We start from the raw sequence: 17,660 nt of genomic DNA, 5'->3' as shown, positions 1-17,660 counted from the left end.
GAAAAGGGGTCATAAATCAAAAAAGCTGCAATCTTCCTATATTGTCTCGTATCTAATGCTCTACTAGCATGTGCACAAGCACACACGTAGCAGAGGTTGCATTGCTTTCTCGTTGTCTGTCATTTGTGACAGACAGGGTTGTGAAAATATTGTCATAATCTAATATTGCTCGTTATTTTAATTCTAATGTTTTAATGATAAGACATATTTGATAGCAATACATTTTAATTCATTTTTATTTTTTATAATTAAGCTACAGACACACACGATTATGCATTGATAAGGGCATAGAGAGATAAGATGAACAGAAACAGCCACCATGCAGTCACTCTTTATGTCAACACCACACAAAGCAGATAAATGATATGTTCCCGCAGTGACAGTGGAGGCCAGTAAAAACACTGCGGCCATTGTGCCGTGACAATTATTGGGCTTTCTAAAGAAACTTCGGACACTGTGACATTCTACAATGGTATGTAGCGATAACAGTTTACAGATTGCCTCATTAACATTATCAGGTCCCCTATTAACATTGGCTTTAAATCCGAAATATTGCTAAATAGGCATTGTATGAATTACTTTAAGTTACAGTCGATCGCCTTTGTATTTTAATCTGTCAAAATGATGGACGGCCTTTAGATTTTTTCGTTATTGTTTAAACAAATTAACGCAAAAAGCCCACTAAATGATAGTTAGTGGTGACTCATCAAGAAATGTAGCAATGTGTCAGCAAAAGAAGAGAAAGAAGACTACTTGCAAACGTAAACATGCATATAAACAATGTAATTGTCAGACTATTCCAAACACTGCCTTTTCAAATGTTTAATGAGGGAGAAAAAAAGCATAGCTGTGTTTACAAGAAACTCCACATGGTACCTTTAAAGGTTTGTTAGCACATACATGTTTTAGCGTGTTCCCTTTTACATGTTCCAGTCCACCCGTTATTATAGCGTGAGTGCAAACTCCTATAAACACTGGTTGTAGGTCTCGAGGCATCAATGTGAAAGCTGAACAAAATAAATTTACAGTACACAGCCTACATCATCATTGCTCCAGCAATGTTACTTTTTTCTGTATGGGTGACTGAAAAATGCCTGATTATGAGGGCTTGGAATGCCGCTGGGGGGCATCTTGGAATATTGGCCATTATAGAAAATGCTGGGGGAAAAAAATAATTTTAATAATAAGCATGAAAACTGTAAGCATGAATAAGCATGAAAAATGTTTAATATTGACCTAACATTCACTAAAATGGTCTTGTAAATGCTCTTGTATGACATAGCTTCATAAATTGCCTGCACACACACACACACACACACACACAATAGGTCTGTTTGACTCTTATTATGATACAGTGTAGAGTATGAGTGATGGTGATGGCAATTAAAACCATTATTTCCTGGAGATGGAGTGTGAATGATAATATTTCAAAATGTCAAGACCCTAAGCCAGCATTATTTTTGATCAGACTTTATTCAGTGGAAGAAGCCAAAATCAAGTTAGATTCATTTTGGGCCATATTTGCCTTAATTTGCCATCTGTCCTTGTTTAGAAGGGGGTATCTGGACTTAGATGTGAGCATCTACAAATCTTACTCAAAGTCCTGCTTTCAAAGTCCTGGAAGGCCCAGAGAGGACTGACGTGTGTGTGTGTGTGTGTGTGTGTGTGTGTGTGTGTGTGTGTGTGTGTGTGTGTGTGTGTGTGTGTGTGTGTGTGTGTGTGTGTGTGTGTGTGTGTGATGTGCAAGAAAATACCATTCACACAAAAACCAGCAGACATTCTCTTTCCCTCTCTGACTCAACTTTTTTTTTTTTTATTTAACAGTTGATATCTATGTAATCATGCAACCATTAATTGGGTTTTCACCAGCATTTTCACCAGCAACATTGACATCATCATTGGCATCATTTAGCAATCGCATATTATCAGCAGCTAAAAATGTCTTTTAACCACATTATCACATGTACCTCTAACACACAAACACAAACACACAAAAGAGAACCAATGACAAAAGGTCTGTGCTGAAAAATTGACTGGTTTCTATTTTCGAGTTTCAAGGTGAGCACTGTCGTGGAGACATCAGGTTTCTTATTACTTGGCTTAACAGGCTCCCTTATTAAGGATTCTGGTTGGAAGCATCTTCTCTGAGAATCCTAATTAGTGTGACTTTAACAAAAGACAGAGGATTGTGCCATCTGCCTCACATAACGAGGATTCCTCACTAATTAAAAACACCTAGGAGAGCAGTTAGAAAGTAATACCTCCTTAGCTTTGTAAGGTTAAGGAGATGTAATGAACATGAAAACGAGCAATACTGCTATAAGTTCCTCCTTTAGAATGGAAGTCATTGTCTCTTTAGGAAAACGTGCATGAAAAAAAAACATGTTTCCTCTTCATGTTTGGTTGTTAAACACCTGAAATAGATGATAGAATAATACTTGTGGTAGAAGTTACACCAATAAATGTAATTCCAAATACTGATGTATAGTATAGTACATTAAGTTTATATATAGTTAAACATTAAAGAGGACTGCACCAATGTTTTAGATGTTGTCCCATTGTTCAGTTTGTCCAATATGTGGTCAGAGGAATTTCCTATTATAATTTGCTGGTTAATGGAAACAAAAAGAAAGGCTGGTATAGTTCTTCAAATCAAAAACATGATAGTAGTGTGCAATTATGCAGACAGTTTTACTGTACCTCTTTATAAAATGCCATTGTGTTCCCTAAATCCAGATTACAATCTCTGATAAAGTTTTACATTTACAAGAATTATTCAGTTATTGTTAAATGTGGTACCTGCATATTCCATTAAAGGACAATTCAGGAACAAAATGAACCTAGGGGTTAATAACAGATGTGTACCCACTCTGTTGTTCTCTGGGACACACGTTTTCATGCTAACTGAATGTGTTTGTAGCTTGGAACATTCTAGCGCGGACCGCTGATTAGCTTACAACGCTAGTATATGGGGCACAGGGACAAATTAAATCGCTATTTAATACCACTAAAAAAGCTAGCATAATGAGGGTCCCTAAATGTTAACCGAAGCATTGAGAATGTTGTAACTGTACAGATAGTTTATTGAAAAGATAGATTATAAAGACAGTCGCGTTCATGTTAACATGCAGGCGCACAGACACTCCTGTTCAGTGGCCATAGCTTCACAATGTCCGCAGGTACACCACCAGTTTCCCGAAGTACGAGGCTGTGTTGCTGCATTGACTACTGGTAGCTCTCTCGCTCTCGTAGCCCTTTCACGGAGCTCCCGTAGCTCTTCGTCAGTATTAGGAATGGGCATTCGATAACATTTTTTTAGTCGATTGTGGGGAGAATTAAGGATCGACTATTGATTAATCATTAATATTTTTATATTAAAATTCATTATTTATTTAACTTTTTATAAATTAAAAATGCAATGAAAATACAAAAATACAGCGTGTTTTTCCTCGATGAGATTTTGATTACAAGAAGAACAACTTGTGGCAGTTAAACTGGAGTTTATAGATATAGATTATAGATATAGATTATAGATATATGCGCTGCGGTGCTCTGAAGCAGCAGAACCTGCAGCTGCGAGCTGACGTTCTTAAACAGAGACCCTCGTTTGTTCCAAAATAATAAATAAAAAGAATCATGTTAAATAATAAGTTAACCAAAAACATAATAATACTTAGATCTGACAGGTTTTGTCAAAATGTAACCCAAAAATATCCAAGGCATGGATAAAGCCTAATAAAAAATAACCAGTAGGCTAACTCACATACAACTTCTGCACCAGTCTACTGATTTTTGTTGAGAAAGATAAGCATGTTGACATGATCTGGGGTCAGATGCAGCCGCTACCTGGTGAACATCAGTCCAGCCGCCGAAAACAGCCGCGTTGCCGGGATGCACAGGTACCTCCGCGCTAACTTGGCCAGCCCGGGGAACCTTATTCCATTCTTCGTAGTGAGTTTCTACCAGTCTGGTGATGGTACGTCGTGACGGAATGTGATGTGCTGGTTCCAATATCCATCTCAATGAACTTGCAGATCCCTTGGGTAATTTTCTCTGCTCGTTGTGCATTGCAGCTCCTCCGTGCTAACGCCGAGTTTATGCTAGGTTGAGACTGAGAGCAGGATGCACCGCGGCCGCCACCAACATTAACCAGGGTCGGATGCACTTTGTTTAGTGTTAGGCTACATCATTTGAGTCGTGGCCGTGTTGTACTTATACACGGCATCTTGAGTGTTTGCAGTGAACTATGTCTTTTTTTTTTTTTTATCAAAATGGTCCCACGCCACACTTGGCCGTGTCCTCTTCATGATTACTTTTGAAATCAAAAGGGAAACTCGCAGCCAGGTAACGGAGTATGGAGTCAAATATTGCCCCCGGGTGGTCAAATGTTTAATTGCTGCCACACTGTGAAATTAATTTCATTGCTTCAAGACTCACACTACACAACGCAACCAGCATTAGTTTAATCGATAACAAATTAACGTGATCGACGAAATTCTTAATAATCAATTATCGAGTAATCATGCCGATCCCTAGTCAGTATATTCCGGCTCGAAAAGATAAGGACGTCCATCAAACTGAAAGGGTTCGTTGTATATGTTTTGAAATTCGGTTGAATAATCCACCATCTCTTTAGTGTATATCCTGTGGAAGCACTAGCTAGTCTGTTGTTGCATTGAGTACTGCTCTTATGAGCTCAGTGCTTTCTTCCGGCAACATCGGACCATGGGAGATTCCACGTTGCACGGCGTTCGGCTAGTCATGACTGGTTTCCAAGATGGCGCCTGCATGTAAACATGAATGCGACTGTCTTTATAATCTGTACACTTACAACATTCTCAATGCTTCGGTTAACATTTAGGGACCCTCATTATGCTAGCCTTTTTAGTGGTATTAAATAGCGATTTAATTTGAGTGTCCCTGTGCCCCATATACTAGCTTTGTAAGCTAATCAGCGGTCCGCGCTAGCATGTTCCAAGCTACAAACACATTTGATTAGCGAGAAAACATGTCCCAGAGAACGACAGAGCGGCTACACATCTGTTATTAACCCCTAGGTTCGTTTTGCGCCGGAATTGTCCTTTAACTTCTTTACAACTCAAAGGGAGCTGAAAAATCAATTACTCAAGCATAAGACTGGAGTCCATTTAGTGGTTGCATCTTCAAATGGTCTTCTCCGTGAACCATCACCTTATCGTGGTGGAGAGGTTTGTGTGTCTCTGTGAACCTGAGGGCTGTGTTGTCTGGAGCTTTGTGCTCCTGGTAGGGTCTCCCAAGGCAAAGTGGTCTCAGGTGAGGGGCCAGACAAAGAATGGTTCAAAAACCCCAATGAAGAAGCAAGGTAGAGATGGAGTGACCCTGCCCGGAGGAAGCCCGGGGCCCCCGTCTGGAGCCAGGCCCAGACGGCGGGCTCGTCGGCGAGCGCCTGGTGGCCGGGTTTGCCACGGAGCCCGGCCGGGCACAGCCCGAACAAGCTACGTGGCTCCCATCTCTCCAGCCCATGGGCCCACCACCTGTGGGAGGAACCGTTGGGGTCGGGTGCGATGCCACATGGGTGGCAGTGAAGGTCAGGGGCCTCAACGGACCAGACCCGGGCGGCAGACGCTGGCTCTGGGGACGTGGAACGTCACCTCTCTGTGGGGGAAGGAGCCGGAACTGGTGCGGGAGGTGGAGCGCTACCGGTTAGATCTGGTGGGGCTTACCTCTACGCACAGTCTCGGGTTCTGGAACCATACTCCTGGATAGGGGTTGGACTCTTTTCTTCTCCGGAGTTGCCCAGGGTGTGAGGCGCCCGGGCGGGTGTGGGGATACTCACAAGCCCCGGCTGAGCGCCGCTGTGTTGGAGTTTACCCCGTGGACGAGAGGGTCGCCTCCCTACGCTATGGGTTGTGGGGGAAAACTCTGACTGTTGTTTGTGCATATGCACCAAACAGGAGTTCGGAGTATTCGGCCTTCTTGGAGACCTTGACTGGAGTCCTGCATGGGGCTCCAGTGGGGGACTCCATTGTTCTGCCGGGGACTTCAACGCACACGGGCAATGATGGAGACACCTGGAGAGGCGTGATTGGGAGGAACGGCCTCCCTGATCTAAACCAGAGTGGTTGTTTGTTGTTGGACTTCTGTGCTAGTCATGGATTGTCTATAACGAACACCATGTTCGAACATAGGGATGCTCATAAGTGTACCTGGTACCAGAGCACCCTAGGCAAGGTCAATGATCGATTTCATAATCGTTTCATCTGATCTGAGGCCGTATGTTTTGGACACTCGGGTGAAGAGAGGGGCAGAGCTGTCAACCGATCACCATCTGGTGGTGAGTTGGGTCAGGGGGTGGGGGAAGACTCTGGACAGACCTGGTAAGCCCAAACGTGTAGTGCGGGTAAATTGGGAACGTCTGGAGGAGGCCCCTGTCCGACAGACTTTCAACTCACACCTCCGGCGGAGCTTTTCGTGCATCCCTGTGGAGGCTGGGGGCATTGAACCCGAGTGGACAATGTTCAAAGTTTCCATTGCTGAAGCTGCGGCGAGGAGCTGTGGTCTTAGGATCTTAGGTGCCTCAAGGGGCGGTAACCCACGAACACCGTGGTGGACACCAGTGGTCAGGGAAGCCGTCCGACTGAAGGAGTCCTTCCGGGATATGTTATCTCGGAGGACTCCGGAGACAGTTTCAGGGTACCGAAGGGCCCGAAGGGCTGCAGCCTCTGCCGTGAAAGAGGCAAAGCAGCGGGTGTGGGAGAAGTTTGGAGAAGACATGGAGAAGGACTTTCGGTCGGCACCAAAGTGCTTCTGGAAAACTGTTCGCCACCTCAGGAGGGGGGAAGGGAACCATCCAAGCTGTGTACAGTAAGGATGGGACACTGTTGACCTCCACTGAGGAGGTAATAGGGCGGTGGAAGGAGCACTTTGAGGAACTCCTGAATCCGACTAATCGCCCTCTATGTTAGAGGCAGAGCTGGAGGATAACGGGGATTGTCGCCGATTTCCCAGGCGGAAGTCACTGATGTAGTCAAACAACTACACAGTGGCAAAGCCCGGGGATTGATGAGATCCGTCCAGAAATGCTCAAGGCTCTGGGTGTGGAGGGGCTGTCCTGGTTGACACGCCTCTTCAACATTGCGTGGAAGTCTGGGACGGTGCCAAAGGAGTGGCAGACTGGGGTGGTGGTTCCCCTTTTAAAAAGGGGACCAGAGGGTGTGTGCCAATTATAGGGGTATCACACTTCTCAGCCTCCCTGGTAAAGTCTACTCCAAGGTGCTGGAAAGGAGGGTTCGGCCGATAGTCGAACCTCGGGTTGAGGAGGAACAATGCGGATTCCGTCCTGGTCGTGGAACAACGGACCAGCTCTTCACTCTCACAAGGATCCTGGAGGGAGCCTGGGAGTATGCCCAACCGGTCTACATGTGTTTTGTGGATTTGGAGAAGGCGTATGACCGGGTCCCCGGGAGATACTGTGGGAGGTGCTGCGGGAGTATGGGGTGAGGGGGTCTCTACCAGGGCCATCCAATCTCTGTATGACCAAAGTGAGAGCTGTGTCCGGGTTCTCGGTAGTAAGTCGGACTCGTTTCAGGTGAGGGTTGGCCTCCGCCAGGGCTGCGCTTTGTCACCAATCCTGTTTGTAATATTTATGGACAGGATATCGAGGCGTAGTCGGGGTGGGGGAGGGTTGCAGTTTGGTGGGCTGGGGATCTCATCGCTGCTCTTTGCAGATGATGTGGTCCTGATGGCATCATCGGCCTGCGACCTTCAGCACTCACTGGATCGGTTCGCAACCGAGTGTGAAGCGGTTGGGATGAGGATCAGCACCTCTAAATCGGAGGCCATGGTTCTCAGCAGGAAACCGATGGAATGCCTTCTCCAGGTAGGGAATGAGTCCTTACCCCAAGTGAAGGAGTTCAAGTACCTTGGGGTTTTGTTCGCGAGTGGGGACAATGGAGCGGGAGATTGGTCGGAGAATCGGCGCAGCGGGTGCGGTATTGCATTCAATCTATCGCACCGTTGTGACGAAAAGAGAGCTGAGCCAGAAGGCAAAGCTCTCGATCTACCGGTCAGTTTTCGTTCCTACCCTCACCTATGGTCATGAAGGCTGGGTCATGACCGAAAGAACGAGATCCAGGGTACAAGCGGCGAAATGGGTTTCCTCAGGAGGGTGGCTGGCGTCTCCCTTAGAGATAGGGGTGAGAAGCTCAGTCATCCGTGAGGAGCTCGGAGTAGAGCCGCTGCTCGCTGCGTCGAAAGGAGCCAGTTGAGGTGGTTCGGGCATCTGGTAAGGATGCCCCCTGGGCGCCTCCCTAGGGAGGTGTTCCAGGCACGTCCAGCTGGGAGGAGGCCTCGGGGAAGACCCAGGACTAGGTGGAGGGATTATATCTCCAACCTGGCCTGGGAACGCCTCGATCCCCAGTCGGAGCTGGTTAATGTTGCTCGGGAAAGGGAAGTTTGGGGTCCCCTGCTGGAGCTGCTCCCCCCGCGACCCGACACCGGATAAGCGGACGAAGATGGATGGATGGATGGATGGATCTTCAAATGGTGAAACGTCACCTTCCCAACTACTCGTAACCATTCAAATAATGACAGGTGCATGTATAAAAGTCTAATTACACAATAAACAGGTCCCAAAACAATTCTACTCAGTGAGGCACAAAGAGAAATTCTGTAAGGCCTAATTGATAGTTGATGCTAAAAACCGTTCCACTTGAGAAGATAATTAGTTAGAAATGAATTTGTCACCGTGTTCAGTCCTCTGTGCATGTCTAGATAAGGGAAAAAAGAGGGTCAGTAACTGTCGGGCCACTCGATTCTACATATGTCTAATAGGATGAAAGGAAGGGAAATAAATCAGACCAAGTATTCTGTTGACAATTAAGGTACGCATAAGCATGTGCTTCACTTTGCAAACTAAATAGATTTACATTACCAATTCCTATTAAAATATTATAACAGCTGTCATTTTCAAAGGCACTTTTCCATTGAGTTGTATTTTATACTGGCTTAAAGCTACATGCATGACTGTGTCACACACACACACACACACACACACACACACACACACACACACACATATATCATCTCTACCATACACTGGAAATGCCCTCCAGACACAGGTTTCATTTGAGCACATTCATTACCTTTTAATTGCCTCTAAATTGCAATGTGACCCATCACATCAATAACACTATCTTTGTAACAGGAGAAATGAACCTCAGCTGGGTTATACTGTGTATGCAGTGTTTGTGTGTGTGAATGCATGCATGCAAATAATTGTATGTATGACGTTTGTGTGTGGGATTGGGGTTTTCAAGTGGGGCGGTTTCATTTGTGAAGTATAGAGGACAAGGTGTGTGCAGGGTACAAACAGTAGTGGGTGCTTTGTGCTCTAAGCTGAAGTAGTCAGTGAGTTTTTAAAGGAGTGGATATTACCACGATGAAGGTGAATCAAAATGTGGTTCAATTTAATCCCTTCTGATTACACACTGTTGTTCCCCACCTAAGCTTGCGAGCAATGCTGATCTTAGACATTCCCCCTGACCTTCAGTCTGCACAGAGGTGGCCTCCTGCTGGCTGAAACCCTTATACAAGAACATTTGATTAAAACAGCAAAGCCAAACACCAAGAATCTATCAATATTATATTTGGCATATTCTTACCAGCATGCCAGAAAATATAATATGTTGAACCCAGATAACAGAGTTTGTACCTGAGTAGAGTCATAATAATAAATAAACAAACAGCTCTCTCTGGGTGGTGGAGGGAGCTGTGAAGCAAGATGTTAATTCCACATAAGCAGGTCTCTGATATACCTTTACGTGAACTCTTTCAGTACAAAACAGCACCTTGAGCTGAAATGGAAACACTGTGCTGCAATCTTTTTATAGAGTCTATGGCTGCAACATATGTTGTAAGGTTTAAGCAGATGTTTGTTAGGGGGTAACGCCATTCACTTTACGGACAGTATTGACAACAGATAAAGCCACTGTGTCTTGAGAAGCAAACTTGTTGTTTTATTGTTCACTTTTAACTCACTTTACATTATCTTTGCTACCTCTTTTTTTCCTCTGCTTTCCCCACAGCTGCTACTCTACCTGTTACCGCTCGCTGTCCTCATTGTGCGACCACACGGGCACTGACGTCACTTACTTTACTACTGTCCACTCTTGTAAGGGGTTGTATTATCTTAGTACATCCATTGGTTGCGGTTAACCGCCATACTGCAGTGATGAATGCTTCTTCACCGCGGTGAGAAAAAAACGCCCTAGTTGTAATCATGGTTAACTAAACATGACTTCTTCATTACTTCATCATGTTTGTGGCACTTCAAATAAAGTGCTGACCTGGTCCATCTTTAGTATTGATAAATAAGATATGATTAATGTTGGCATAAAACTAAATGTATTAAGAATTAAAGTAGTGGGTTGGTAAATGATACTGAGATCACTACATTGACACAATATACAGTATACTGCAAATGCATTTTTATAGTTGCATTATTCACAACAATTTAAGGCAACTAAACAGTAATGCCAGAGACCAATGCTCACCCAAGTAGGATATTTATAAATTTTACTTTTTACTAACTTTTAAGTGTCTGAAGACCAGAAATGTCTTGACAATTTCTTTTATTTGAGGGTTCACAAAGATGATTGCTACATATGCCACCATTTATCATATCTTATTTATCAATGTTAAAGATGGAGCAGGTCAGCACTTTCTTTAAAGGGCCACAAACATGATGAAGTAATAAAGAAGTAATGTTTAGTTAACCGTGATTACAACACTACAATTCAGTTAATTTAGCCTATCACTTTAACTACAGATTTACCTATGAGGACGACATGAACATCATTAATATATCAGAAATTATGATGATTAAACTACCTTAACTGATACATCAATTAACATATTGTTCCTGCATTAAGTCATGCATGAAATAATATTAATCCAGGTACATGACTGATATCAAGAAGTTCACTACATAAATTAATTAATGCTTTTTCATGCATGAATTCATGATAATTCATGTACCATTATTATAAAGTGTTACCCATTTTTTTCTAATTAACAATGTATTTTTATAGTGCACAAAGACCAGTGGCCTCCAGACCCTCCCCTTGAAGCTGGCGCGTGCGGGACAGCACCAACAATTCATTTCAGGCTCAGAGGTTGGTAGCAGCATGCTGCTTGTAGTGTTGTGGCTTCCCGTGGGAATAACTTCACTGATAAACCGTAAAAACACTGCAGCCACACCGCTGTGAAAGCACCATGAACGTCATCTTTGTCTGGTTGTTTACCCTCCACACGTCAGTCTCCTCCGCTATACTGAAGTTAACTGGAGCTAACCGGAGCTAATCGTTGCTAACTGAGCCTGTTCCCGTTCTTTGTTAATTTTGTTGAGCCCATGATGGATAATGAATGATAATCCTCACTACCTACTACTACCTGTACCGTGACACTACTACTGCCACTATTACACATAGTAGCTGCTATTAATGTTACTATTATTGCTATTGGTAAAACTATCACTCAAATACTGCTACTACTCATAATTCTGATATTACATATACTATTATTAACAATGCTAACTATGCTACGTTTGCTGATATCAAAGCTACAACTACCAATACATCTACTTGTGCTACACATATAATCCAGAAATCTATAATTGGAAAGTTAGATTTTTATGAGAAAAAAAATGTCAGTGTTTGAAGAACACATCATCAATATTCAGAATCATTTCATATTAAAATATACAATAATGTACACAATGAAATTTATCAGCTATCAGTAGTTAGCGCTGGTCATAGTTTGAGTAGACAGGCTAATGAATGCCCTTACAACAGCTCCAAACAATACAGTGGTGATAGGAGGAATACACTGAAATTTGTAGGTGTGTGTTAGGTTACTACTCAGTTGCTTTAATCCACCCACCCAAACATGCCTTGGACAGAAAATTCAACCGTGGCTAATATTATCTCAACTGCACCAATCAGACTAAACACATGAAGCAACTTTGCATATTGGTAGCTATAAATGGCAGGAAGAAGAAGAAATTAATTATTGTTTGATTTGTATCTATTTAACTTAATTTATTAAAAAGCCAGTAATCATGTAAACTGACAAGAGTAAACTGCATGAAGCAGACTCATGTTTTGGTATTGAGCACAGCTTTGACTTGCTGTTTAAGAGACACTTTGGATTTCCTTCTGAAGTTGTGATTCATCATTTCTTGTGGAAGTGTTCATACCCGACAGCAATATGTAATTTGGCCAACAAAGTGAATTCTTCGTGTTTCAATTACTGGGAATGAGACAATCCTCTCTGAGGCGATGAATTATCAATCATTCCTATCATGTGATTAATTCATTGCCATTATCTCAAAGCCTCAAACAATACATATCTTATATCTTTAGATATGGCCAACAGTTGCCTAAACATACAGAGTACAAAATAAACCATTGCAAGCCTCTAATCTGTAATAGACACTCTCCCAGATTGACCTGCAATAGGAGTGTGCTGAAGGTTATTGTGTACATGCACTTCATTCACTTCATGACTTCATGTCTAGAGTTTGTGATAGGCTCATATTCACACATGTGGCATTGATAATGAAGCACCTTAAAAACCTATTAAAGGGAAACCTTCTAATTCCACTTGTTGTCTGGTGACACTTATAGATATAAAACAATTAAAATAAAATAAAAAATCTATGGTGACAGTGCACCCACTGTGCAAAAAGACAGATCCAGGCAAAATTGTCTTTATTAACGAAAGCATTTATAGCTCATGTCCAAAAAGTCACAGGATCCATTCAAATGCAGGTAACTTCTATTGCTACAGCCAAACGTGGCACTGAGTTTACAGTCCCTCCAGCATTCTCTCAAATCAAACTCTTGCAGTGTCCTACACCAGACATCCACTTTGAACTCTGGCCGTGTTGTTAATACTGGCACTGCAGACTTGTGCTGTGAGCTGCATACCTGCATCGCCATTACCTTTGAGTATTGCTAGCAACAGAATTAATTAAAGTCTAATACAGCCTTGTCTGGAGAATGTGGCGGTCTAAGGGGTTGTTAACAGCAAATCAAGGCCAGAGCCCCTTCCTGGATCTGAGAAAATGACTCTTAACTGTAAGGCGCAATTAAGTGGGAGAGCAGTGTACTGGTATTGAGCGTCTGCAGGGAAATCTTCAGTAAAGCTACACTTTTCTTTTCCACTCATTCTGTCGGCCCTCATATCACGGTGTTTGACACAGCGGTGACAGGCAATTGTTCAGGTTAGATTTTCTGAGGGACTGCTTCTGTGTAAAAATGCTGATCCTGTGATGTAATACTCCACAAACTAGTAACTACTGTAGACCTCTGCGAGTTCATGGTTCTCATTTCTAAGATTTTGTTTTGATTTTGCAACTCTGGTGTTAGGAACTTATTGCTGTGATGCTATATGCTGTGAACTTCACAGATATCACTTGTCAATCAGTGTGTCCATTAGTATGTAACGTCCTTTTTATTGGACTTTCTTTTATTGAAGACTGATTGTCTGTGGCCCTGGTTCAGTGTCCAGATCATGTTTTGTTCATTACAAACAAACTGATACCCATCACTTCCTGGGAGAAATTTATATCTGTGAAAGCACAGGGCAAATTTTCACTGTACCTTTCATTCAATTTGTGCTCCCAAAAGACAGACGTTAATAACGCAGTCAGTAGGAGGGATCTGTGTAACATATGCAAGCTCAGGGAAAAAAATACAGTGATACTAAAGTCATGAAAAAAATTATTCCAAAACATTTACTATGGGTGCAATTCAAGTCTACCTTCGATACATTATTTGGGAATGGTTACAAATATTTTAAAATTTGAATAATAATCTCAATTTATAAAGATTTGAAATATTTAATGCAACAGGAAATCACATAAGATGCATAAAACAAAGTACAATCTAGCAGAAGCTCAGACTGGAGCAGGTGGGGGACGTGCATGGCAGTGATACAGCTGATTTGTACCTGCTAAACTAAGTGCCACCAAGTACACAGTCGAAATGTTAAAGGTACAATATGTAACATTTCTGCTTTAAAATGTCTAAAAATGACCATACCTATGTTATATATTTTTATGAGTTGTGTTCTTACACTATCCTAAATGTTTCCACCAAATGTCAAACCCAGAGAAATCTGTTATTTTATTTTCAGACGCGGCACGTTTCCTTTAGTCGCCCGTCAGTGGCGTCATATAACCTTTCACCCTCCAGTTACTCTAACTTCCGTCAGAACACTGGCACCAAGATGATACGTTCAGGAGTAATTGTAAATCATACAATGTCACAGAAAAAAAATACCTGTAACAGTAATACTGCTTTTTTTTTTGCCATACAGCATCATTTTGTGATTAATTACATCCCACTTTTTTATCACAGTAATACAACAGAGACCTTATCTATTTTGAAAGTTCAATATCGATACCAGCTTGACGTTACTACAATGTGCTAACGTTGATGCTAAAGCTTTGTGGGTAAAATTGAGGTTACAACATCGTTCAACACGCTAATAGTTATTTTTAGTATGACTGTTTCGACCACAGCTAACAGGACTGAGCTAACCCACGAATAACTTCACTAGTAACGTTAACGTTAGCTGTATAGATAGACGATTAATCTAATGCTAATTTAGCCAAAGTAGCACACCCCGGTCTGTCTGCCTCACCCCCCTGGCGCAGAGAGACTCAGTCGGGATGACAGCTGACAACAGCCCCGGGACATAAAGCTAGCTAGTTACCGTTAGCCCCCAGTCAGCTATCAGCCAGCTACTTCCATTACAGCAACCCCCCGGCCAGAACTTATCTCCAGTGCCTGGTGCTTACGACGCTAACGGCAGTTTAATTAAACGTCGGTAAACAGACTATAGCTGTGAGGTTGGTGGGTTAAGCACCAAAACGAAAAGTTAAGATTACTGAAAAGTGAAGGGGAGATAATTCCAGGCAGCTGGGAGATGTTCTGCTGCTGCACAACAGGCATTGAACGTCCTGGCTCGCTATCGCGGAGATTTCCCCGACAATCCCCACCCACACCCGTCTCTCAGCCTCGTTTAGTAGCTTGCTAGCGTTACAACAAACCCGTCTGCCCCAGTGTTGAAACCATCCAAAAGGTGACATTGATTTGTGAAATATTTTGTGTTTTAGCTGCTGGCTACTGTTAGCTTGCTGGCTCACTAGCTAACTGGTCAGCTACAAATAAAAATTCTAATCAAGAAAAACATAATTATGTTGGGGAAACTGCAGCTATTTTATTAGAATAACATGAATAAACCTAACGTGAATAAACTTCAATGGGTAAACTCGTCCGTGAACTGATGCGTTCTAACCGGCAGCGAAGGTGTTTAACAGTAAAAACTCCCATAATTCCACGCAACTTCACAACGTCATCAAAAGTCCAGTTTTACCGTCCATTGTTTTGGTTGAGAGACCCCTAGCGGCAGAAAGTTACATATTGTATGTTTAAATCCAAAGGTAAACTCAAAAGACAAAACTGTCATATTAGCGCGCCGAAGCTAAGGTTCGATTTTAATGAACACAACACCACAACCCCCCAGGCTCATATTTGGGAATAGCACTCTTTTTCTTTCTTAAACACATAAAACTTATTATAAAGTTATTAAAACCAACTGCTTTATATACATTGTGCTGTACTCACACTTGTCTGCTGCATGTGATGGAGAGTTCTGTTAAATACAGATTGATTAAAGTGTCTCTTTCCCATTACAGCATTTTTAATACACCAGCATGGGTTGCACCTTCTCTTAAGAGGAAAGGAAATTACAGCACACAAGTCCTGTACATATGGCTGGTTGCATACAGCTGCTGGTAGGTAAGTTATTTTATTTCTACTAAGACTACTGAAAACAGGACACTTCTGGGTAATGATGTTGTAAGACAATGTTTAAATCCACATTTAAAATTCCACATTTAAACATTAAACAAACGTCTCCTGTGACCCTGTTGCCAACCAGCAACACAGGGGTTTGCTTTGATCATCTCTGCACCTGGCTGTGCAGCCAGCATCCTGCAGTTTCCTTCATCTCAACTCAAATGGCTGTCCATCCTCCGTGTCACACTGATGTCAATATGATAATTTGGCATAAATGTATCATATTGGCTTGTTTTAATGCGGTTATTTCACTACTGAACTGACTACTTTAGTCAATTCATTTCTTTTGTGGATTGCTACACAATTACTAAACTACCAGATAAGATATCGAAAAGCAGCCATGACAGGTGTAACAATGAGTTGAGTAGTTGCATCTGCCAATCAGATCAAAGTCAACCAGTGACTTATGTTCCCCCTCCTCAGTCAAGCCATGCTACAAAACTACTAATTATATTCTTTGTTGTTTGTTTTTTTGTTCTTCAATCCTAAATACAGAGTTGACAGAATTGACAATATAAGTCAACAAAGTTTCCCAATTCTAGGAATAGACCAATTATCGGCCCTGGCGATTATAACATTCCAAAATCGTAATTTTGACTTAAAGATTTTAATTTTCACTGTAAATGCATATCGGTTCCAAATATTGGTTATCACTTTCATTAACTACAAATAATTGTATCGGTATCTGTCGATCCCTACCCAATTCCATACAACATACTTTACACAACACACAATAGATACATCTTTTTAAAGTATACTGTTTTTTTGCAGTTAGTATTCAAGGAATCAACATACCTTATCATTTGTTAGTACCAACAAATTACAATAAGTTTACCGTTGGATGTGAATCAAGCTATGACCATTTTTATTTTTTTTTATTTTAGCTCTAAACCCTAACCCTACGGAGCTCTCTTATTACCATCTGCAATTCATTTACCTTTTTTGTACCTGTGAGCAGATCTTCTATTCATTTGTGCGTTATCTTGTATGTAGTGCAGATATGGCACACAGCTTTGACCTTACAGATAGATGAGAAACTAAACGTAAACATTTTGAAATCTAAATTCAAATTGGTTAGAATAGTGCTTTTAGAAATGAAGCACCGTATGCTTTTGCCAGAATCATCAAACACTACTGACTCTGTGAATTAGCTGGTCTCAAATGATTAACCTGATTCTTATATGTAATTTCTCACAATTACATTCTAAGACCTGCAGTATCCAGATGGCTTATAAGGATGAAAATAAATTGCAAAGGAATCTATTTTAATGAAAGATAATACCACTGTCTTAATTTCACAGCGAGCCAAGTACCTTGAAACCAAAGCATCAAAAGTCACACACTGAAACCACATGTCATATGTAGTGATTTGATTTTTTTGAGTCCAAGTCCTTTACTTGGCTCAAACTCACCTCTGGGAGCTGATTACAAGTTCAAGGAAGGACTTTGCCTTCCTCGGAGCAAGTAAAGGCCACAGCCCTGTTGATCCATGAGGAAGAGGAAGTGGACTCATCAAAGCCTTCCAAGCTCTTTGAAGGTACCATGTTCGGCCCATCCCAATCCCTTGCAAGACACAGCACTGAAGAAAAGATAAAAAGAAAGTTCCAATAACCTCCCTTACAGTGCAGTGGGTGCAGGCATTATGTAGGAATTAAGATAGATTGATAGAGAGCTGAAAATGTATCAAGTGTTATACATGAGTAGAATAATCAGAACTTTAACTTTTGTCTTTAAAATAGGGTGTGACTGTAT

At 41.9% G+C, this 17,660-nt stretch overlaps 1 protein-coding gene across 2 annotated transcripts in view; it reads right to left on the bottom strand.

Annotated features, from left to right (window-relative positions):
* Positions 1-17,660, bottom strand: part of ntng1a (netrin g1a) — a 334,454-nt gene that overhangs the window by 298,108 nt on the left and 18,686 nt on the right. For both annotated transcript variants that reach the window (XM_028568877.1, XM_028568878.1), the window contains exon 4: positions 17,321-17,487. The gene's annotated coding sequence lies outside the window, so the exon portion shown is untranslated. The remainder of the gene's footprint in view (positions 1-17,320; positions 17,488-17,660) is intronic.

Source organism: Perca flavescens, chromosome 22 (genome assembly GCF_004354835.1).
Source record: "Perca flavescens isolate YP-PL-M2 chromosome 22, PFLA_1.0, whole genome shotgun sequence".
Lineage (NCBI taxonomy): Eukaryota > Metazoa > Chordata > Actinopteri > Perciformes > Percidae > Perca > Perca flavescens.
Note: the sequence above shows the minus strand (reverse complement) of the source record. Positions and strands in the feature narration are given on the sequence as shown.